Below are 25,056 nucleotides of genomic sequence, written 5' to 3'. Positions count from 1 at the left end.
GATGGAGTACTACACAGTAGAATGGTGGAGGAGTGTCTATGAGTTACTTTCATTGGTTAATAAAGAAACTGCCTTGGTCCTTTAATGGGACATAAAATTAGGTAGGCAGAGTAGACAGAACAGAATTCTGGGAGAGAGAAGGCAGACGCTTTAGGCAGTCGCCATGCCTCTCCTCTCCGAGATGGATGCAGGCAAAGATCTCTCCTGGTAAGCCACCACCTCGTGGTGCTACACAGATAACTAAATATGGGTTAATTAGCCAATAAGAGGCTGAAACTAATGGGCCAGGCAATGTTTAAAAAAATACAGTTTCCATGTAATTATTTTGGGTATAAAGCCAGCCGGGTGGTGAGACGCAGTCCCACTGCTCCATCTACAGTGGAAAAAATAATAACATCTTTAAATTTGTAGGGAAATAGATGGATTTAGAAGAAAACATATTTAGTGAGGTAACCCAGACCCAAAAAGATAAATATATTATATATTCACTCATAAGTGGCTTTTAAACACAAAGCAAAGAAGAACCAACCTACAGGCCACAACCCCAGAGAACCTAGACAGCAAAGAGGACCCTAAGAGAGACATGCATGAATCCACATAGGAAGCTGAAAAAGACAAGATCTCCTGAGTAAACTGGGAGTGTGGGGGTCACAGGAAAGGGTAAAATGGGAGAGGGAAGGGAGAAAGGGAAGGGAGAAAATGTATAGCTCAATAAAAACAATTTTTAAAGACTTTAAAAAAATCAGTAGCCCTAGGAACTTGTGGGGAACAAACCAAGGAGCACCTTAAGATTTACTCATGTTCCAATTAAAGAACTTGAAAAGTTACAACCAAGATGGGGAAATGATACATTTGAATGGAATAGAGCTTCAAACACAAAAGTATCGAATTAAAGCATTGCAGCCTCAGTCTGTTGCCCAGTGTATCTGTGATGCTCCTCCACACTGAGACACAATCGCCAGCTGAGAGGAGAAGGGCTTGCCTGGCTCCTAGTTTCATGGCTGCAGCCTCGTGGGAAAGAAGGCTGGCTGGGCTGCTCGCAACTCAAGATGCTAAGTTCTGATAGTCTGGCAGATCAAAAGAGGGTGGGAAGCAGAACTGGGGTGTAACCTGCAAGGCAGGCTCCCAGAACTTTACTTCTACCATCTAGGACTTGTTTCTTAAAGCTTCCACAACCTATCAGGCCAGTGCTATCGGCTGGGCTCATGTGTTCCAACATGCAGGGCTGTGGGATGCATGCGTATTCGAACCGTGTCATGCAGCACCCTGTCTGGAGTGGCTCAGGAGTATTTTGCATTAGTTTTGCTGTCCCCAACACTTCTAACATACGATCACTAACAGAGAAGTAGCTTTTTGGGAATTTGGAAGCTACCTCTGTCTGTCTTGAATCAGTTGACACCACCACCTCTCGGCTAGTCTGCACATGTATCCAGTGGGAGGCCTCTGGGCAGCAGAAGGCTGAAAACACTCTCAGGCCATTTTCCCACCACCGCTTCCTAAGCATGCTCCAGCAGTGATCTGATGATGCTTTCGCCCGACGCAATATCATTTTTTTGCTTGCCTCCAAACACCTTTCTCCATAGCTCCAACAACTGCCCTGTTTTCTTCCCCCCATGAGTAACCCTAAGCCCTGCCCTCCTAGGAATGGGTCTGAGGTTCTGAAGCACCACTTACTATTGGTTCGTTGTGTGTGAACTCTCTCTTGTAAAGGTCATTTCAGAAATTGGCATTCTGTGAGGTAGAAAAAGCAAACATAGAAAAAATTGTCAGAGCTACAGAGCTGGGGAGAGAAGGCATGAGGAGGATATAAAATAAACGAGATCTTAAGATTCAAAAAAATGAATGTTTATTTTTGCCTTAGGATGCATATATACCTGGTGAATGTGACATTTTCTAGACAGGTAGTAGATTGCATTTCTAAATAATATATGTGTTTGTAGCGTTTCTAACCAGGGTGCCGTTCCTATAGAAAAGATTTTTCTTCCAAGTCTGGGTGAGGATATTTGAATCTCTCCCATCTCTTGCACTTTTTACCATCATTCCTGCCTGTAATAATATATGTTTTCAGCCAGGCAGTGATGGTGCATGCCTTTAATCCCAGCACTCAGGAGGCAGAGGCAGGTGGATCTTTATGAATGAGTTTGAGGCCAGCTTGGTCTACAAGAGCTAGTTCCACGACGGGCTCTAAAGTTACAGAGAAACCCTGTATCGAAATATATATATATACATATATATAATTTTCCCAAAACAAACTTTAATTGCATTAGTCTTCGTGTGTGTGTGTGTGTGTGTGTGTGTTATTGTAATTGTAATTATTGAGTGTGTCTGGGTGTGCATGATGTGTGGGTGCATGTGCCATGGTGTGCCTGTGGACATGAAATGACCTTGTGGAGTTCTTTCTCCTCCTTCCACGTTTCTGTGGGTTCTAGGGATCAGCTTCAGGTCACCAAGCTTATACAAGCATCTTTACCTCCTAAGTCATCTTTTATTTAACTTTTCATTTTTTAAACTGACTTTTTATGACTTTATATAATTATATGTTATATACTGAAGGTATTCAGTCCCATAGCTTCAACACCGACTTTCCTTGCCTCCTCCTGCCTGTTAATCATTTTTCCCTGTACAGCTTGTCTTTACCTTCTTGTCATATATAGCTATATAAAAATCTAGGAATCGTAATAAGGGAAAACATGATGTTTGTCTGTCTAAAACTGAATTTTGTTAAGAATCACTGCATTTGTAAGTGAACCATTTTCCTAACTTGCAATGTTCTTCCTGTCCAAGGACTATTATAGGAGGATTTTAAAACATGAGGCTTTCCTTGTAAGCTTTTATTGCAGCCTTTTTAAACAGATTCAAGAGAAACGTGCATAGACTGCATATGGCCCACCCCACCCTCTGCCCCCAAAGAATCATGTTCAAGGTAGTTTGCTGGCACAGGCCTGTAACCTTGGTTACTTAAATGAGGATCAAGGACCAAAGGGCCAAGGGTTTTCTGGGAAATTTAGCAAGACCTACCCCCAAATTAGAAAGGAACTTAATTAAAAACAATTCAACACTATAATTTAGTAGTTCAGCTTCTACACAGTCTGGAAAAGTAAAAATAACCACTTCTTTTAAGATTAGGAAAATAAAAGCAATTTAAAGCACACCCACACATATATATTTCTTTATTTCTTGCACTTTAAAAAAATCCAAAATGTGAATATTTGATAGATTCAGTAAATGTATAAAATTTTCATATAAAATTACCAGAGTTAAAAACACTGTATGTTGGAGACTACCTGGTAAATAATTCGTAAATGCCTCCATAATATCTGCCCTACATGGTTTGCTTGCCTCCAAGCCCACAGTTTCTCTGCACGGTTGATGCCCTACACAGGTGTGAGAGGTTTGAATGATATCCACCCCTGGCTATAGACTGACAACTCTGTGGCCACCCTTCTGACAGATCATGGTGGTTCCTTGAGTGTGTGCCACACAGCCTTCCATGTAGTTGGATTTTACTCTTTGAGGACCCACCACCCAGCTCCCAAATAAATACATGGAGACTTATTCTTACTTATGAACGCCTGGCTTTCACTTGGCTTGTTTCTAGCCAGTTTTCCTAACAAATGACTGTGTTTCTCTGTAACTACATTTTGCCTCTTGGCTTTTTACTTTATTCTATGCATGTATCTTTCCTTCTTCCTCTGTGGCTGCTGCGTGACTGGGTGACTGGCCCCTGGTGTCCTCCTCTCCTCCTTTTCTTGCTTCTCCTATTCTTCTCATGAGCCTAGATTTCTCCTCCTATTTATTCTCTTTGCCTGTCCGTCACACCTATCCCGCTTTCCTGCCTACCTCTTGGACATTCAGCTCTTTATTAGACTAATCAGATGTTTTAGGCAGGCAAAGTAACACAGTTTCACAGAGTTAAACAAATGCAACAGAAAAGAAAGCAGCATACCTGCATCATTGAACAAATATTCCACAGCATAGACAAATGTAGAACATCTCAAGCTCTATTTCACAAGACTTACAGAGCACCTCTGATGCTGTGTTGCAATCCTATCAGGGATTGAAACACTCTATCTGCCAGAACATCTTTAAGTCAGAACATAAACTACTCAATAGCTCCAGGAAGCCCCTGAAACTGACAGGATTCACTAGGTCCTCTCCCTCCGGTGAGTAAACAATAAATGCTACTGAGAGCCATTGTCAGACAAGCCAACCTTGAGGAAGACACAGACAGCAGAGACAGGCAGTGTGAAAGGAACACTTTTCAACCTGTTGAGAATACCTACAAGCTGTGCAGTGTGCTCTGGGATCCTAGTTTTTTTGAGTTGTCATCCATTTGGGGTGAGCATTGTTTTTGAGTCCTTTCTACTGAAATTAAAAGGCTTCTAAACAAGAGTGAAAGAGCCTGACACCAACAGCATGGCTCGTGAGGCTGTGGGACGTGGAAGTGGATAGGATGAGCCTGACTGTCGTGGGGACAGGAAAACTTAGTAATAACTCCCCATTCGTTTTTTAAGGCGAAGGCTACATAACCTGAGACAGTATGAGGGAAATCAGTCCCTAATGAACCAGATTATCAATGTCATTAGGAACAATTGGTGTTCTCCATTTTAGGTAGCCATAAATGTCCGGAAATGGAGGACCTCGGAGGAGGAGCAAATGCTATCGAGGGAACCAGGAATAAGAGAAGCTGTGTTTGAATCACAGTTCAGTGAGCCAGATAAAACTATGTTCACAGAGGAGTTAAAGCAAAAAGTTGATCCAGCAGGAACCTCCAGTCTGGTAGGGAGATTTAGGGGCATGCCAGTCAGGATGTGCCTGCTTGTGCAGTAATGGCTGGGTTATCATGGGTAGCACCAACAGCCTTCCTACAGGAGTTAAGGCTCCCTCCACTAGAGGGAGTTCCACATCTGGTACTGTAAACCAGGACAAAATCCTGTGGCTGGAAGGTCAGCGGTTCCAAGGATGAAGCATCTTCTATCCTATAATTAGATGGATGTGACACACCTCTCAAACTGCCTTTTAAACATCTGTGCTTATGCGGGTAGATTGCTATTGGTGTTGGTCTCAAATCATAACCACTGGTGGTGCTGTTGAGTGTGGCTGTGACACAGTGGCACACCTCTTAGCCATTGATGGACATCTACAGTCGCGCCCTTCCAAGGCTCAGGGATCACTGAAGAAGAGGGCCTGGAAAGGATGTAAGAACCGAGGAAGGGATGGAGTGTTGTGTAGCAGTTTCTTCTCAACTTGAAACATTCTGTTCTTCAGATAAGCTTCTTAAGACAAAAAGTAAACAATTCAAAAAAGCTACAGGAAGTCTCTAAAACTGACCAGATTCAATAGGTCCTTCTCTCCCAAGAATAAACAATAAAAATGGGCAACTCAAGTCAAGAGAAGCTAAATTACAAAGGCCAAGTCAAAACAAGCTGCCTGGAAGGAACAGCGAACATCCAAGGGTACTGGAAAGAATGCTTGTGGGACTTTGAATAAGAATGGCCCCCATAGGCTCATTTATTTGAATGTTTGGCTCCCAGATTGGTGGACTGTTTAGGAAGGATTAGGAGTTGTGGCCTTGTTGGATGATTGGACTTTGAGATGTCAAAGCCCATACTGGGACCAGCACTCTGCCCCCCTCTGTTTGTCTCTGTCTCTGTCTCTGTCTCTCTCTCTCTCTCTCTCTCTCTCTCTCTCTCTCTCTCTCTCTCTCTCTCTCTCTCTCTCCCTGCCTGCCTGCCTGCCTGCCTGAAGATCACAACGTAAACCTCTCAGGTACTACCCAGCACCATGCCTGTCTAATTCTTGCTGTGATGATTATGGACTAACCCTCTAAAACTGCAAGCCGGCCCCAATTAAATGCTTTCTTTTATAAGAGCTGCCTTGATCACAGAGTCTCTTCACAGCAATAGAACAGTAACTAGGGCAACACTGTTATCCAGCTGAGCTGCCTGCAGGCTAAGCCATGTGCTCTAGGATCCCAGCTTTTGTGAGCGGTCAACCATTCTGGAATGTACTTTGGTGATACAGCTGTATTTAAGCCATCTCTGCTCCTGAAAGTAACTTCAGTCAAACTCATGGGTTCACCAAGTTGGACTTTGGTCTGCCATAGGCTCCCTGTCTGTGGCGAGGAGACAGGCATGTCCTGTGTCTACCTAGGAAACGTCTTGTCACGCAACACCTGACCATTTTGTCTAAATAATGCTACTGTCCCTTCTCAGTCTTATCAGCACTGGGTCACTGGCAAAGCCCCGCCTTTCGCACAGTCCTCACTCAGCACCAGCGGGGATTATTTCCTTCTTTCTTCTGTTCATTTCACTGCCTTCCCCACAGGAAAACCATCCTACAGTTGGAGAGACCGTAGAATATTTTTTTCTGTCCAATGTTTCAAGCCATAATACATATTCCCACATGATAGTTCCATAAAATATGTCTAAAATGAATGTTTTGGGGAAGAGATGAAAGCATCCTTACATTCAGCAGATATCTAGGTTGTGCCAAGAACTGTGATTGATAAAGTAGGGATGAATTTAGAGAGAGAAAGTTTATGCTTTTCTCCTAACTCAGTGAAGCTGGAAGCCTTGGCATTCTCAGGCTGCTTCTTTCTTGATTTCTACCTCTCTCCTTCCAGGGACCTTACTCACAGGAGGACTGCCCCGCCAACTGGAAATAGCTATAGGAGTTCAACGGGTGTGTAACTGACAATGTGGACGTAGGCCAACTGTTCAGCCTCTCAAATGTTGCTTCTTCACCTGAACACACAGAAAGTGTTTTTAAAGGTTTTTGTTGGTTTGTTGTGAAAACTGACTACAGCCCAGGCTGTGTCCAGTGAATATGCTCACCGGCTTATTGGCTTCCAATAACGGGAGCTTTATTGCTATGAGCTCATGAAATGATCTAATGTTGGTCCTATCACAAGCCAGTTTTCTTTGAATAGTGTTTTCATAAGACCTATTTTCAATAAAGACCCTCCTTGGCATCCAGTGAGCATCCTAAAATATGGTACGTGTTATAGTAGCGGAGGTCTGCTTCCTCTCCTTAAGGGTAAAGCAAACTAATCACGATGCCATTTCCTGTTGCTTCCTGGTGAGGCAGTGGGATCTGTCCACAGGCCTGTAGGCAGCAGTCTGTCAGTAATGCCTGAGTAATGAGGGCAGTCGCGCGTAAGTGCGTGTGTGCGTGCGTCAGCAGTGCTGTGCGTCAGCTCACAGTCGTGGGAGAGGTCCGGTAGCTGGCCAGGAAGGCAGCCACCAGTAGACCCAAAGATGAGCAATGCAGAATGGCCTTCCCACGGTCCTAGCCTTAGCGTTCCCAGGGGAGCCTTTTCTACAAGTCTGGGCTGGGACTACCTATTCTACTTTTGCAGTTTTCGCTCCGCATAAAAATGTAACTGTAGCGTTGTTTTCTCTAGAACTGGCTTTATAAAACCATTTCATTTCAATTGGCTTTTGTGCTCTTCCAGTGGCAAAGTTGAAGTACATCCATCCTACCTGAAAAATAAACCTTGAGAGAAAGAAAGGGGAAAGGGTAGCTCTAAAGCCAACAGACTCACCAAAAACAGGAGCTCGAGGCTCCTGAGAGATTAGTACATTATCACTGAAGCATTTGGTATCTGACAAGAGTAATTTAATTTATTGCCTGACAGCATTTCCTTATTTCAAAGAGGCTCAGATAATGAGCTTGATCCTGTGATAAGGGACCTCAAGCGGTGTCCATTTATCAGCTTCTTTTCTGGAAGTTTAAACTATTCTATTTCTTAATTCCTTGTTAGGACTCCCAACAAAGCAACTATCAGGCATGGGTAGTCACTGGGTCTGAGACGCACAACAGTTAAACACACAGGTGTGCGTGTGCCTGTGTGTGTGTGCACGTGCATGTGTGTCGATGTGTGTGCACGCGTGCATGCACGATGTTTCCGTAGTTACTGCTCTCCACCTTTCAAACAGGAGACTGTAATGGTTATTCATCAGCCCTTTAATTTCTTGCAGCGTGGGTGTCACCATCTTGGAGGAGTTGGACTTTGTCATTCTACTTTGTCTGAAATGGCTTGATGCTGATTCTTTGCAAGCTCACTACACATGTACCAATAAGAGAGTTTGCTTTTAAAATGGACCCAGATATTTGTGGGTTGAATATAGCTGGGGTCTAGATTGGACACTAGAGTCAGCCCCCAAATGCAAGACTCCTGCCCTCTAGGGCAGCTTTGAGTCTGTGACTTTAGCAGAAACACATTCTGATAGGCTTCCTAGCCTATGGGTTTAGTGCCTGTGAAGATGAAGGTAGAGGAAGCCAACTTCACAGTACCTCATTGTCCATGGAAACTATCTTTTAAAATGCTGTCAGTTATCATGGTTACTAGCAACATATGGCTGTTAAATTATATTCTGAGTTAATGAAAATTAAATTAAATTAAAATTTGTGTCTGCCAACCACAAGGAGAGACTTTCCATGTGCTTCTGACCCCATGTCCATGAATAGCATAGACATAGAACATTCTCACTAGCATGGGAAGTCCTACTAGATAGTTGTAATCTGTAATCAAAGATACCCATTTTCACTGATTTCTAGCTTAATTTCCAGCAATGCACACACACTTGTTTGTGGCATTACTAACAATGGCATTTTCTATTCATGATTTTCATGAGTAGGTAATATAAAAGGCAAGCATGGATCCAGGAGATAAGAGTGCTAAATGGTTGAGTTAAATGATCTGTCTCTCCACTCCTCACCTCCTTAGCAACTCGCACTCCCTTGCCTATGATGTGCATAGGTTTATAAATCAACAAGGCCTGTGATTAAGTTGGGAGACCTTTAAAGACAATCATTGTATTTCTCCCTTTATCCAGTGAAGCCTCAGCATGTCACCATGTCTGGTTATTGGATATTAAACTTCTGTTAAATGAATTTAGAAACTGTACTGTTATATTCCCAGATAAAAATGCAAACTCCCTGCTGTAGACAGAGGTTTGTATTCCACCTGGTCCTGCAGCTGTTCCGTCCCAAAGAAATACACAGAGGCATACATTAATTATAAACTCGTTGGCCTGTTATTAGCTCAGGCTTCTTATTAATTAACTTTTACATCTTAACTTGCCTATAATTCTTCTCTGTGTTAGGCACATGGCTTGGTACCTTTTATCAGTGAGGCATTCTCATCTTGCTTCCTCTGTATCTGGGTGACAACTACAAACTGAGTCTTTTCTTCTCCCAGAATTCTCCTCGTCTGGTCACCCCACCTATACTTCCTGCCTGGCTACTGGCCAATCAGTGTTTTATTAAACCAATACAAGTGACAAAAATTTACAGGGCACAGGACCATTGTCCAACAGCACTTCCCCTTTTATTTTTTCCAAAACAAGAACTCTGAATCTAATCCCTTTGTTCAGCTTTTTTTCCTGACCATTATTCATAACAACTTGTAACCAACACGCTAAACAAAGATAAATATTCATGATACATTCTTTGAGAATGTGAGTGTAGTTTTCTAAGCTACTTCTTGATCATTGGGAACACTAATAATCTTATGGGGACCTAAAGAAAATTTAGGATTATGGTCAAGTCCTGACTGGAATATTCTGTGGGGCTTGATAATTTGAACCAGCAGTCTTAAAGTTGTTCTGGATGTAGAACTCAGAGGAAACTACAACAGAGGTGCTCTAAAAAGTTGTATCATCTGGATCGTCCACTATCAGAGATTTTTTTTCAGGGGGGCTTCCTTTATCAAACCTGATTTTTCTTAACCCAGAATAAACTCACAGCCTCTCATTTCCTGTAGAAACAAAAGTAAAACCTCTTCTCCAAAGTAACGTATCTTTTTACTTAAATTTTGAAGTCAAGGCATTTTCAAAATGCGTATGTTGGATTAATCCAGCAGCATTTATAATCAAATGTCTTTTAGCAGTTGCTTCTTCTTCCACAGCAGTTAAATAATTCAAAGACAACACAATAACATACAGTATCCAGATTCTTTGTATATTTTTCATAATTCTTTTTTATTGTACTTTTTTAGACAAAGCTTTTCTGTGCATTTTTATCTGTCCTGGAACTCACTCTGTAGACCAGTTTGTCCTTGAACTCACAGAAATCTACCTTCCTCTGTCTCCCAAGAACTGGGATTAAAAGTGTATGCCACCATACCTAACTACTCCTCTCTTTCTTCTTCTTTTTTTTTGGTTTTTCGAGACAGGGTTTCTCTGCGGCTTTGGAGCCTGTCCTGGAACTAGCTCTTGTAGACCAGGCTGGTCTCGAACTCACAGAGATCCGCCTGCCTCTGCCTCCCGAGTTCTGGGATTAAAGGCGTGCGCCACCACCGCCCAGCTTCTTTCTTCTTTTTTTAAAAGGACTTTATCCTTTTTCTTTTCTCTCCCAAGCCTACATATATTTTTTAATGCACTGTAAACTGTTTAGAGGTTTTTATCATCTGAATTTGTCTTTACTATGTATCTCTCTTTTTCTGACCACATGAGTTTTTAATTTGCTAAGTGATATGACTAGGATTAAAGCTGTGGCTTTGATGACTGGATCCAGCCCATTCCTTAGCTTTTTGAGAGTCTAACTTCATGCTTATTGTCACAACTCTATGGAATTTCAAGATCCCTGACAGCACCAAGAAGCATGCTGTTGGCTACTGATATACCATTTAAGCATTTGTTGGCAGGGCCTCTTAAAATAGCTGCAAGGTTTTTGCAGATAAAGCTGAGTCAGGAAGCCTCTCTTAAATGACATGCTTGCCTCCAACAAACAGAGCCCACCCAAGAAAATGCTGCTACCAAGAAGCCATGCTTAACTCCCTTCCTTTGTGTCTAGAATTACTTCCTAAGCTCTCTCAGGTTTTATGTGAATGTAGTTGCCCCATGTTGGCACCATTCATAGTGTCCCACCCTGCAGTTCACATCAAGATGCAATTTAATAATGCAAATGAGGAACCCTTGAGGAGCTTCAACACTCCTACTTCAGAGGTGCTCCAGTACTCCTTCCTGAGAGGTGCTCCAGCATTCCTTCCTGAGAGGTGCTCCAGTACTCCTTCCTAAGAAGTGCTCCAACACTCCTTCCTGAGAGGTGCTCCAGCACTCCTTCCTGAGGGGTGCTCCAATACTCCTACTTGAGAGGTGCTCCAACACTCACCTTGGGAGATGCTTCAACAGTCCACTTGGGAGGTACTTCAACACTCCTAACTGAGAGATGCTCCAACACTCCTAACTGAGAGGTGCTCCAACATTCCTTCCTGAGAGGTGTTCCAATACCCCTACCTGTGAGGTTCTCCAATACTCCTACTTGAGAGGTGCTCCAACCCTCACCTTGGGATATGCTTCAACAGTCTACTTGGGAGGTACTTCAACACTCCTAACTGAGAGATGCTCCAACATTCCTTCCTGAGAGGTGCTCCAATACTCCTTCCTGAGAGGTGCTCTAAACACTCCTTCCTGTTTATCCTATGCTTATTAGAAGCCTTGGTACTTGGACCCACAGGTCACATGGACTCATGTCATTCTGACAATTTCCCAAGGTCTTAGCAGTTATACCTACTTCCCTTTGATCAAAGCTTGGAGTAAGTTGTTAACTACAAGGGAAAAACAGTTAAGAGTTCAGCTCTGTGATTTGGCACTCAGGCAGCCATTCTCCAGGGAAACAAAGTACTAACTCAGAGTTAGCTTCATAATTCATGCTAGAAATCTCTTCAAGACTAAAAAGTCTGGCCTCTTACCAACCATCTGGTTCATTCAGCCGCCTCTGCTCCTATCAGAATTCTGAATGCAAAACCCTGCCAACAATTAAGTGTTGAAACCATTTCTAGAGGTTCTTAGACATGAGTTAGGACTATGGGCCAGTTCCAGGGAGGCATTTGAAATGAATGAGACTTTGGGATGGATATTTGCAGTCTGCCTTTGCAAGTTTTACAGATGAGGAGGATGAGAAATTTTTGTTTAGCTTAGAGCCAACTAATTAAAAGGCTGATTCCAAGCTGTCCAAAGCAAACATGGAAAAGGAAAAGATATTGGGTGTTTTGGAGCATGATTCCAAATACTACAGATCATGTTGGGGAAACATCCTTAGGTATCTTGGGATGGATATTAATAAAGATGGCAACTGTGTCAAAACCGTAAGAGTCAGGTCATCCTTTGCTGAAAGTTAATAAGCAGGAGGAAGTGGAAGGTTGCTCATTATTTTTAATGACCTCACTTCCCCAGAGAGCCCGCATCTCCCTGTCTTTGCAGTCTGCCTTCTTCCAGGTCATTACAGCACGCTAAACTCCTGAGAAGGATAGCTTTGTCTGAAAGAGTTCATGCCAGGGCTTGAAATCTCAGGCTGAAGGGTTGTTAATCACTGTTCCAGTGCCAGGGTGGCAATGCAAAGATGAGCCAGAGACACAGTCCACAGAGCCTTCACTGCACCTGGATGCCCTGGACTCTTTTCTTAGCATGATCACAGTGACCACCTCATCATGACTGTCCACTCTCCAAATGCTTCATTGTTCCTGGCTGATGACATAAGCTTCAACCATTCATAACAATTCCTCTGACTCTGGCAAACCAGAGGCATTGTGGTATGGTCAGAAGTAGCCTGCAGCCTTGAAAATGTTTCTTTGTGTGTGTACGTGTGTGTGAAATATATACGTATATATATTTTATACACATAAATATTTATAAACACAGATGTGGTTTAATTATATGTGAACACATATTTGCATATATAAATTCTTACACACATTTTGCATATGTATATAATATAATATTAAATAAATATATCTCTTGCAAAGATAAATATATGCATTTAAAGCATCTATATATAATTAAATGTATAAAGATTTATACACAAAAATATGCTATATATTGCATTATATGAAAAAATATAGTTTACTATTTCTATTATATATAATATACACACATATATATACAAAATAATAGAAATAGAAAATATAATAGAAATAGTAAACTATATATTGTTTTGTATATTATATTGTATACATAATAGAAATATATATAGTTTTCTAGACTTTTTCACTTTGTTAGTTCATTCTACACTATTTATATTACAAAGTGTGTTCCTCATTTAGTGTAGGCAGAGCTCAGTACCAAATCATTGGCTACCAAAGGCCTAAAATCTCAGAGATAAATTTAGAAGGGTGTGTAATAAACTCCTTAGGAGTGAAATGAAAAAAATCATATCCTATCCTTCAGTTTACCATGTTATTAATAGAAAATAAGTCCTCAATTTAGGAGTGGAGATGTTTTATAATTTACAAATATGAAATAAACCACACACATACACAGGTTTCAGCTCCAAATTCTATATTGGGTACACCTACTGTCTTGGTCTCCTTCCCAAATAAGGGCCAAACTGCATGTGCTTTAGAAAGCCCTTTGAACTTTTCTGTCCACAAGTCCATGTGTTTTGAGAGGGAGATAAGAACTCGGAAGAAGGGCCTGGAATGGGTAACTGGCACTAGCACTAAGTGTGTATGGGGCTAGAGGTGAAAATAGCATTTCTTTTTCTTTTCCTTTTTTTTTCTTTCTTTCCTCAAGTGAATGGGGCTGAGTCTTTTGACATGCTTCAGGCAAAATCATCAGAGGCCCACCTATTTATAAACTCAATAAACACTCTGCCCGGTGTACGTGTGTTTCCATATGAGCATATGTGTTTTTTAAACAAAATAAATGGTTCATTCTGCCAGAAGTACTCAAGCAGCCTAGCCTTGCAAAAATAAGCATTGGTGGAAACAGAGTATATGTTTATTCATTAGCCGTCAGCCTCCTCTGGGCTCAGTACCCACACACACAGGCTGTTTAGTGTGGAGTTTAATAACATTTACGTAGAGCCGTGCTGGGGACTATCTTGGTAGAGAAATATCTGCCTTGACAAACATACTGTTTTGCTTGTCTTTATTCAAGAGAAGAAAATAGGATTGTCCTTGCCTTATCTAAACACTGCCACATGGTTGATGGGGGAAAAAATGCGGTTTACTGTCATGCTAGAAGGTGAAGAACGAGGTCAGCCTGTTTGAAAGAAAAATGAGCATATTTTAGTTTCCCCCAAAGCCCAATAGATTCGGTTAGAGCTACTTTGTTTTTATTCCTTCCACAATAATTTAGCTTTGCCTCCTGACAACCATCTACAGTTGTTTGATCTGTTTAGTTGGAAGAGGCAAACTTAATAAGCTGCTGAGCAGAAAACGAATTAGGAAAGAAAGGGATCATCGGGTGGTAGAAAAGTTACAAGATGAACGAAGAAAATAAAGTAAATGTCCCGTTCTCTCATCAGCTGAATTGGAGTGAGTTACCAGAGCCGTCTCCCAGGCCACCCAGCCTCTCTAACCGATGTGTTATTCAGAGTCCATGAGGAGGTCATCAAATACTACACATGTGGTTCCCAGTGTCCAGAGGAGGATGTGTGTATGCAGAGGGTCCTTTATTAGCTATATGGAAACAAATGTATATTGATTGCGTTTCACTATTTTGACAAGACCCTGAAGAGCACTTCCCTTCGGCAACCTATCCCCACCCAAATCAAAGCGTGCTGACCTACCCACAAGAGGGTGAGGCACTTACTGGCTTAGTTGAGGAAGGGCTGAGTAGGAGAAAACCACAGAGAAGCGTGTATTTGGAAAATTAGCTGTGTCCAATTGTGCTATCTGTTGACTTCACTCTGATGATGTTGAATGCTCTAGTGTGTACGACTGGGATATACTGCTTGTAATAAACCCTCATTTAGACTAAAAATAGGTTTTAAGCATCTCTGCCTCTTTTGTCATTTTCCTTGTCAAGACCGTTGAGTTACAAAGTGCTGGAGCACATGGGAGAATTCCTAAAAATAGGCAATGTTATTAAGAGCCTCGGGGAATATTATGCCATAATTTGCTTTCTAGATACAATTTTAAGATCACTTTACAAGAATCATGGCTCAATTATCATAAAATGCCTATGGAATTACATACTCTGTGAAAACCAGTATTGCTCACTTTGGCTCACATGTTATTACAATGGGTACCATGGGCTGTGAGGACGGCCAGACAAGGCAGATAAAGGATGGAGGTGACCAGGAGGCTGAAAGCCAGAGGGAAGCATTGAGCGGTGACAATGTATCTCATCAGAGAGAGAGAGGGAGGGAGAGAGAGAGAGAGAGAGAGAGAGAGAGAGAGAGAGAGAGAGAGAGAGAGGGAGAGAGAGAGAGAGGGGGAGGGGGGGGGGGGGGGGGGGGGAGGGGAAGGGGGGGGAGGGGGAGGGAGGGAGGGAGAGAGAGAGAGAGGGAGGGAGAGAGAGAGAGAGAGGGAGAGAGAGAGAGAGAGAGAGAAAGAGAAAGAGAGAGAGCGAAGAGCTTGGAGCTCTATGCAATAACATGTCTCTGTACTTCCCTTGAAGGTTTCCTCCATGAGACTGGGGCTATGCTACCATGCCCCTTGCCAAAAGAATGAAGTCCCAAGATTGGCCAGGAAGGAGTAAGCGAAGATTTCAGAAAGGTCATTTTCTTCCAGGAACAATACAAAAAAAAATTGGCTGCTTGCTCTAGCCAAGAAATGTTGAATTATAGTTCTTTATTGTATGATATACGCCTTTCCTTGTAAAAACACATCTTTAGGGAAATGTAGCAATGTTCTTTCCCACCCTCACATGCTGTCAGAGTATTTTATTATTTAATGTTATGTTTTACAATTTGAATTTGCTGAACATTATCCACCGAGAAGGGCTAACTTGAAAAAGCAAAGCCCATGTCTGGGTAAATAGCTGCTCCTCAGACCACTCCAACTGCCATTCTCCAGACCTCATTCCTCGGGAGACGAAACAACCGAGGTTACTTTAATTTCATCCGATTAATGGTGTCAGGTCTAGACAATTTCTTGATAAGAGTTCTTGAGGAAAAAAACCAAACAGAAAAATACCTCTATCCAGAAAGCAGTGATATTAGGTCAGACCTTTCCCAAATAATAGCAGCCAGTGGCAGATATTTTCCTACTCTATGGATGAAACAGAGCTGGACCCTGGCTCACTGTTAGCTGTTAATGAGTCCACATCTGCCAAAGACCTTGAATTTGTGACTCAAACTAGCTGGTTACCCAAATTCAAAACTCAGAAAATTCTGATTCTTTCTCCTACTAGCTCTTTGTGATTTGCTTCTGTCTTCTGTGAGGCTTCTGTTTGTACTTTGATGCTCTACAGAAGCCTCTTAGACTGTAATTATGCTCTGAATTATTCTGCTAATAACAATGAGAAATATATTAGCAAGATACCAATCCATGGTACTAAAAGCTGATATTTTATAACACGAGTGAGCTTTAGTCAAAATTATGTCTAGGAATCTCATCATATTCAATCCATTAGTTCTAAAACTGTGCGTGTAGCTGTCCTCATTTGTCTCGCACTGTGCCCCTAGCACCTAGGATCAGTAGATAGTGTCAGCAGAAGGAATGGATAGTTGAAGGTAGCTTCCAAGATAACCCACTTAAAATGCTGTTTTTATGACTCATCACTGCCTTGCTAAGTGTCATTTCCTGCAAAACACAAATCAAAAAACAAAACAAAACAAAACACATAGGAACCAACTGATGACCTTCTGTTGGAGAGAAAACATACAAGTAGATAAATAGTAAAAACAATCATTCGAAATTTAATGTAACAAAAGCTAAGAATGGTGTTATGTTTGGAACACACACACAGGCACATGCACACACACTCTCTCACACCCGGGGTAATATGTGAAACAATCTTACTAAGAAACAGAGCTTTGAAGAGTAGATATGAGCTTTTATGGTGAGAAAGGTTAGGACAGGATCAACCTCACATTCAATTGATCAGTCTGTATTTCAACTACCTCCATCTAATAAAGCTGCTTATATAACACAGGAGAAGCTCAACAATCTGGGTAAAGGGGAGATGGCAATAGCTTCTATCTCACGGGGGAGTGGCGAGAATCTCATTCTACTCGATAGCAAGGGGGAGGCGCTTCTGGTAGTGAGGGATTCAGTTACTAGGCAGCTAGGCAGAGTTTTGGTGAAATCTGTTATTCAAATAGCCACTGCAGCCGCGGTGGCAGCAGCAGCAGCAGCAGCAGCAGCAGATCTCAGAAGGAAATGACCACCAGATGGCCAGTGTGCGAGTGACCTTAGCAAACAACTCCAGCCACCTATGGAGGAGTACTGGGTGACTTCCGAAGTTACTTCTGTCCCCTGATGGAACTCAGACTATGGGTAGTGGTTGCAGCACTAAGATTCTTCAGTGAACAGCACTTAGCAAGAGTATAAAGCATTGGTGGGGTGTGTGGGGGAGCTGAGCAAGAAGTAGTCCTAGGTTTAGAAACCTGTCCTGTGCTTTCCCCCAAATCCTTCTAAGAACACACTTCCCTTCATGCCTTAAGGAAGCATCTTCCATAGAATGTGAAGGATTTACAGTACAACCGCCTCATCTGAGACCCCAGGAAACACTGACACAGAACGCAATAACCTTTTCCCCTAGAAGTTCTGCGGAAGGCAGTCAAAGCCACAGCGCAGTCTTCCACGCCTCTCTCGGGACACTGCAAGGACTCTGGACTCCGTGGGTGCATTCTTTCTGACATGATCCGGGAAGCTCTGCACCATCTTGATCTTTCATGCCAAGCACGAAGACCTGCACACAGTGTTTGGTTCAGTGGCTTCCCAAGGGAGATAATTAGAGATACAGAAATAAGAAATAAATTTTCTTTAAACTGTGTGGTGCAGTCTGTGCAAATTCTATGTTGACTTCAACAGATATTGACACCAGGCATGTTTGTGTTGCTTTTATTTCAGTTATTTTAGAAGTGGAAGCCAGCGTGTTACTATTTTTAGACATAAATCAGAGAAATTGGTATCTCCATACGGTGCAAATATTTAAGGGATTTTGATTTTTTTTATTAAAAATTTCTGCCTCCTCCCCGCCTCCCATTTACCCCCCTCCCTCCTTTACCCCCCCTCCCTCTCCTGTCCAGAGAGCAGCAAGGGTTCCCAGCCCTATGGGAAGTCCAAGTTCCTTCCCCCTCCATCCAGGACTAGGAAGGTGAGCATCCAAACAGGCCAGCCCCCCCACCCACCAAAAAAAACCAGTATGTGTAGTAGGGTCCAAATCCCGTGTCATTGTCCTTGGCTTCTCAGCAGCCCTCATTGTCCGCCATGTTCCTGGAGACCGGTTTTATCTCATGCTTTTTCAGTCCCAGTCCAGCTGGGCTTGGTAAGCTCCGAATGGATCAGCTCCACCATCTCAGTGGGTGGGAGCACTCCTCGCAGTCCAGACTTCCTTGTTCATGTTTTCCCTCCTTCTGCTCCTCATTTGGACCTTGGGCGCTCAGTTCGGTGCACCAATGTGTGGCTTTGTCTTTTATCTCCATCCATCGCCAGATGAAGATTCCCTCACGGTCCTGACATTCTTTCTCATGTTCTCCCTCCTGCTTCTGTTCTCGTCAGGACCTTGGGAACTCAGTCCGTTGCTCCAATGTGGGGCTCTGTCTCTAGCTCCATCCATTGCCAGATGAAGGTTCTATGGAGATATGCAAGATAATCATCAGTATGGCTATAGGATCTGGCCTTTTCCGACTCCCTCTCCTCAGCTGCCCATGGAACTAGCTGGGGGCATCTCACTGGATACCTGGGAACCCCTCTAGAGTCAAGTCTATTAATAATTCTATGATGGCTCCCTTAATTAGGATATATGCCTCCCTGCTCCCATATCCACCATTCCTATATCCCAAGCGTCCCATTCCCCCAAGCTCTCCCTATTCTCCCCTTCATGCTTTGCTCTCCCCATCTCCCCTTGCCCCCAACCCACCCCACCCTAAGTTCCCAATTTTTGCCCTGCAAACTTGTCTGCTTCCAAAATCCAGGAGAATAATTATATGCTTTTCTTTGGTTTCACCTTCTTATTGTCTTCTCAAAGATCACGAATTATAGGCTCGATGTCCTTTATTTATGGCTAAAAACCGATTATGAGTGAGTACATCCCATGTTCATCTTTTTCGGTCTGGGTTACCTCACTCAGAATGGTGCTTTCTATTTCCATCCATTTGCATGCAAAATTCAAGATGTCATTGTTTTTTACCGCTGAGTAGTACTCTAATATGTATATATATTCTACAGTTTCTTCATCCATTCTTCCACTGAAGGGCATCTAGGTTGTTTCCAGGTTCTGACATAAAGGCATCCCACTGACTGGGAAAAGATCTTCACCAACCCTGCAACAGACAAAGGTCTGATCTCTAAAATATATAAGGAACTCAAGAGACTAGACTTCAAAATGCTAATTAACCCATTTAAAAAATGGGGCTCTGAACTGAACAGAGAATTCTCAACAGAAGAAATCCAAATGGCCAAAAGACACTTATGGTCATGCTCAACCTCCTTAGCTATCAGGGAAATGAAAATCAAAACAACTTTGAGATACCATCTTACACCTGTCAGATTGGCTAAAATCAAAAACACCAATGATAGCCTTTGCTGGAGATGTTGTAGGGTAAGGGGTACTCTCATCCATTGCTGGTAGGAATGCACACTTGTGCAACCACTTTGGAAAGCAGTGTGGCGGTTTCTCAGGAAATTCGGTATCAACCTACCCCAGGACCCAGCAATTCCACTCTTGGGAATCTACCCAAGAGATGCCCAATCATACTACAAGAACATTTGCTCAACTATGTTCATAGCAGCATTAAGGGATTTTGAGAAGATAACGGAAGCTCATTCTAACCCTTAGGTCTGTTTGAATTCAGTGTGCCTACCCACTGAGACTCCACCCACAAACTAGAAGTTCTCTTCACACTGAGATTTTCTTTCAGTAAATACCCTTTCTCTTAATAAAATATATGATATATTTTCAGAAATGGAAGACAATTATTTTCCCTTCTATCATCATTAGATATGGCCCTTTTCATTTCTTGTCACTAGATAAACATTTGACCACTATGTTGTTTTACCCTGAGTTGGACGACAGAGGGCGCTCATGTACTTCACATGGAATTGAGAACACATTTTCCCCCCAGCTGTTAAAGGATTAACTAGAGAAAAAAATATTTTTTAAATGGGCTGAAAAAATGTAAAATTAGTATAAAACATTGATACACATATATCACTTTTACAAATAAGTCAAACATAAAAGAATTTTTGGAAGATTATCATATAAATGGCATTAAAGGGATTTTTGACAAGCGAATGCAAATAAGAACAGACATAAAAATCCTTTTCTACTAAGCTTGACTTAATTCAATCTGAAATAAGTAGCCATTGGAAAAAAACATAGTTTAAGAATGACGAGAAAGGCTTTCTTAAATTCAAAATTTAGCAGAAGCTGGGGTTTTGACTTGAAAAGATTACTCTCCTCTAGATAGTATCTATAACATGGTATAAAATTACTCAATTTAAAGTAGACGACAATGGGATGATCTCTCTTCAGCTCCAGGGAGGGTTTTATCCTTCTAAAATGGCAATCCCTGGGGTCCCTATGTGTGTAACTGATGCCTGAGCCCCTAAAAACCAAGAGCTTGCTTCTGCTGTGCCCTTTGCTCCCAGGGCCCCTGGATTCCGTGATCACACCACTCCTGCAGAGGATCCCAAAGCTTTGCGAAAAGTGTCGGATGGACACTTACGTCTGCATTTCTTTCCAGCAGCCGTTTGTTAAAAACATGATCCCAGTGAAAGATCGAGAAGGGTTTCCTTATGGACCTCAGAGGGGGGGCAGTCTGGAGACAGCACTCAACGAAGACCAAGATGTCAACCACACAGCCGGAAATAACTTCACAAGATAGGGAATAATTGTTCCAGCAAACATTTAGTTCAGAGATATGGAATGCAACATAACTTTGTTCACTTTAAGATCCCCAGAGCTTCCCTGCTCCCAATGCGGAGAAGCCAGCCCAGCCAATCTGCTTTTATCGAATACTTGGCTAACAGACAGATAGATTTGTGAGCTGGAGCCTGTTCCTTATTGATCCTTGCATGGTTCTCTTGAGTTGTAATTACAACTGTTACTCCAGACACTTTGTCAATGGGAAATGAGGATTCAGTATATAATGAAACTAGTCTTACGGCTGAAGCGTGACATAAAGGGACAGGCAGTGTGTTATTCCGGCTTATTACAATGGGCAATTGGAGCAAGCGAGGACATGGAAGTGGAGAGACAACTCCACATTAACTGAGAGCACTGAGTCCACCAATCAGAGATTAGAAGCAGGAGGGAGAGGGAGGGGACAGGGCACACTAAGACACAGTGGCACGCTGTAGCAATTCATTCCGACTCTTTCTGTCCTTGGGCCCTTTATATTGTTGAAAATTAAAAAATCCAAAGAACCTAGATGGATTGTACTGATATAAGTAAGTTAATTAAAATTGAAAAGTAAAATATTCATTAGCTTATTTTAAGATGACAATCAACGTTTTCTTTTAAAAACATCTACTTCTCCCAATTTGTTGTAAGAATGGAATGGTTTGGTACTTTTGAAAACCTGTTTTAAGGTACAGCATATCTGACTCTTGACTCAATCTTTTGTGATTTCTTGTTTTGAAACATGAACAAGTATAGACTCCCTTTTATGTTTATACACACTTACATACAATTAAAAAGGGGGGATCTTGTAATAACCTGTCTGTTTAAAGTGAATATTACCTGTGTCATCAAAAATTAAGTGCTAGAACTTTCTGTTTCTGCTTTCAGCATTGTGCCCATGAAAAGGCTTGGAGTGGTGAAGGATGAAGAAAACAAGAACAGGTTTTGAATTTTACCCTTGATTCTGTTCTCACCCTGTAGAAGATGAAATTGTGGTTGCTGCCAATTTCCAGCAATATCTCCAGGAGAGAATCAATGTAAATGAAAAAGCTGGGACTTTGGTGGAGATGGGGAAGGTTGAGGCCATTTAAAGATGGAAGAGAGATGGCCAGGCGGTGGTGGCGCACGCCTTTAATCCCAGCATTCGGGAGGCAGAGGCAGGAGAATCTCTGTGAGTTCAAGGCCAGCCTGGTCTAACAGAGCTAGTTCCAGGACAGGCACCAAAGCTACACAGAAAAACTCTGTCTCAAAAAATTGGAAAAAAAAAAAAGATGGAAGAGAATCCTGTAGCGATGGCTCCACCACCAAAGATTAGGCTCACAACCAAAACCAAAAGAGCAAGATTGGTTTACCTTCCAGGGCCTTCTTTTCTAAGGGGTATTCGAAATATCTCCAAAGAACACATAAAGAACAATCTGCATGATTGGTTATGTGCAGTTGTTAACATCCAAGAGAGTTATGAATTACACGACTCTCTGAATAACCAGAGTCTAAGAGGGGATGAAGGTAAAGATTCTGATGCATCAGTCTGGAATGTTTTGTATGACTCCATAAATGAAACTCAAGAGGAAAAATTAAGTGATAGTTTCTTAAAGATGACTTGTAATACAAAATCTAAAACTCTATCTGTGAATATTTTATGGTCGGTTAAACTGGCCATTATTATGGTTTGGATGTGGAATGCCCTACCATAGACTCGGGGGTTTCAGTACTTGGTCCTTAATTGTTAATACAGTTTTTCAGCGGCTGTGGGATGTTTAGAGGTTAGTGTCTCAGTGAGGGAAGTGGGTTCCTAGGGGTGAGTTTTAGGGGTTGCAGCCTAGTTCCAGTTCTGACCCAGAGTCTGTTTCCTTGTCTGCTGAGGAATCTTAGACGCATGCTTCTGTCTTGAATTCTGCTGTGTCTCCCCCACTTGGATGGACTGTGCTCTTTCAGGTAGTGAGTCAAACAAATCATTCCTCCTTTGAGCTGTCTCTTGTCAGGGATTTGGTCACAGTGAGAGAGAGTGGCTACCAGCAGGTGGAATGGATTTCTATTCCCAGGTGACTTGACGCATCTTGAGTTGTTATTGGGAACACATTGGTTCACTCCTTTTTCTAGAGCTCCCAAATGAGTGGACAACCTTTATGCTCATTGAGGAGAGAAGGAACTTTTATGGAAAATAATGTAACATGATGACACAAACTAAGTGACCTCCGTGGAGGTGTCTGGGTTACCTGCAGGGGCCATGGCTGGTACAAGCAGATGCATGTGGCATCATGGAGCCACCTTTCCTACGGAGTTAAGTTCACACCCTGTTCCTCCTAATTCCACAAGTTCCTGCTCTCATTTCCTTCATCTGTCTTCAGGTCACTGTACATATCATGCCTTTCCTCAGTCTGGAACCTTCTGCCTTCTTTTACTCCTTAGAAAAATTTTAGTTTAGATGTGACATTTTTTTGATTTGTTGGTTTAGAGACACAGAGTCTCTTTGTGTAGTCCTGGCTGTTTGGAACTCTGTAGACCAGGCTGACCTCGAACTCAGAGATCTACCTGCCTCTGTCTCCCAAGTGCTGTGATTAAAGGTACACACTATTATCACCCAATTTAGATGTCACTTCTATCTAAGAATTCTACTCTGAATTTCCCTAATTTATGTTAGGCCACTCCCTGACCTCTATCGTTCAAAATAAGGACTGATTTATCTAAAAAGTACCACCCCCTAAGGGTAACAGCCATAGCAGACTAAATCATTAGTGATACATATTTTAATAAATCTATATATTTTCATTTTTAAAGGATAAAAATGTTTAACTTACAGTAATATGGAGCAAGGGGTAAAGATTAGTAGATTACTCTATGCTGCATTAAATTCTACTTCTGTTGATCTATCATGGACTATTACAGTTACTAAAGCATGTTACGTGGAATTTTCTCTCGCAATTAAAAATTTGTTGCTAAATCCTCCAGTTCTTCAAGACATGTGTTCTTAAGAAAAAAGTGTTCTCTAGGGCTGGAGCGATGGCTCAGCGGATGGCTAAGAATCTGACTGCATTTTGCTCATATTCTAAGAACCTAAGTGAGGCTGAAGTTCAAAGTATCAGACTAGTGTTTCTGCTGGAAAACTTTCAAAGCAGGCTTGCATTCGAGCTGTGGCATGGTTATCGGTCACCACTCTATCCAGGTCTACACTGGAAACAAGCAACACAGGGCCAAAGAGATAGGAAAAGTATGTGATTTGTTGAAGAAAAGAGCTTGAGAGATTTAAAAGTTCTTCTAAGGCTGTAATTCTGAAAGAGAATCATCATGTTCGGCATTGGGTCACAGGCTTTTTAAGGGAAAGAATCAACTTCCCAAAGGCTGCAATTTGTAAGTTCACCAGAAAGAGGGACGCTAAGTTGAGAATGTCACTGAAGGGGTACTCTGGTCAAGGAAAGCAACTGTTTGGGGAAATGCTTCTCCAGGGCAAGCACACATCAGTTGTAACTTGAACTGTGGTTCAAGGAGACAAGGCTCCATCTCAGCTAGCAGCAGAAATTAGCATACTTTCGTGTGGTGCCGCTTTGACAGGTATTAAAGAAGCAACAATGGTGGATTCCTGCGTGTCTTGGACCATGGAGAGCTGCTGAATATGTGGGTGAGAGTCCCCATAAAAAGACACTGAGGCAGGCTGGTTCCTGAGACCATGGTGAAGCCCGAGTTGAATGGAGAGCGCAGGATGTGGAGATGCCAGAACTGTGGGATTTTCAACAGAGAAGCGGTAGGCATGGGTTGGAATCAGCTCAAGAGAGAGGCTGTGTGTGTTGACAGGGACAGAGCTGGAGGGCAGTGCTACTCACCCCCATTGGAATCCAGATGATTTCATTATGAGCCCCGAATGTCAGACACTGAGCTATAGGATTTGGTTGGTGTTTTCCTTGCTGGGGCTTGATCTTCCTTTGATGCGCTCTTTCCTTGCTTTGCCACCGTTCCTTCCTCTTGGAATGGGCGTGTGCACTCTTTGCTACCAGGTACTGTAACCGTGTGAGTTGTTTATTTTACAGGCTCTCACACTTAAGAGGTTGCCTTGTGTCCCAGGTGAGACTTGGATTTTAAAGTTTGGGATGATTTAAAACCCAGCAGCAGCAACCACTATGTGGACTTTTGTGAGTTCAGACTAAGTGCAATTTACATTTAGTTGAGTTGGCCATGTGTACATGGCAGTAAGGAGTGGAAGGTGGCAAGGGGTCTGGGGCTTGACAGTTGATCTGAGCTGTCAGTTTGACAAGGTTTATAATCACTATGGGAACAAATCTCCAGAAGTGTTTGTCAGGGATTTATCTAGATGAGGAAA

This window comes from Arvicola amphibius, chromosome 9 (assembly GCF_903992535.2).
Source record: "Arvicola amphibius chromosome 9, mArvAmp1.2, whole genome shotgun sequence".
In the NCBI taxonomy this organism is placed as follows: Eukaryota; Metazoa; Chordata; class Mammalia; order Rodentia; family Cricetidae; genus Arvicola; species Arvicola amphibius.
The sequence above is the reverse complement of the archived record's forward strand: the minus strand, read 5'-3'. Positions refer to the sequence as shown.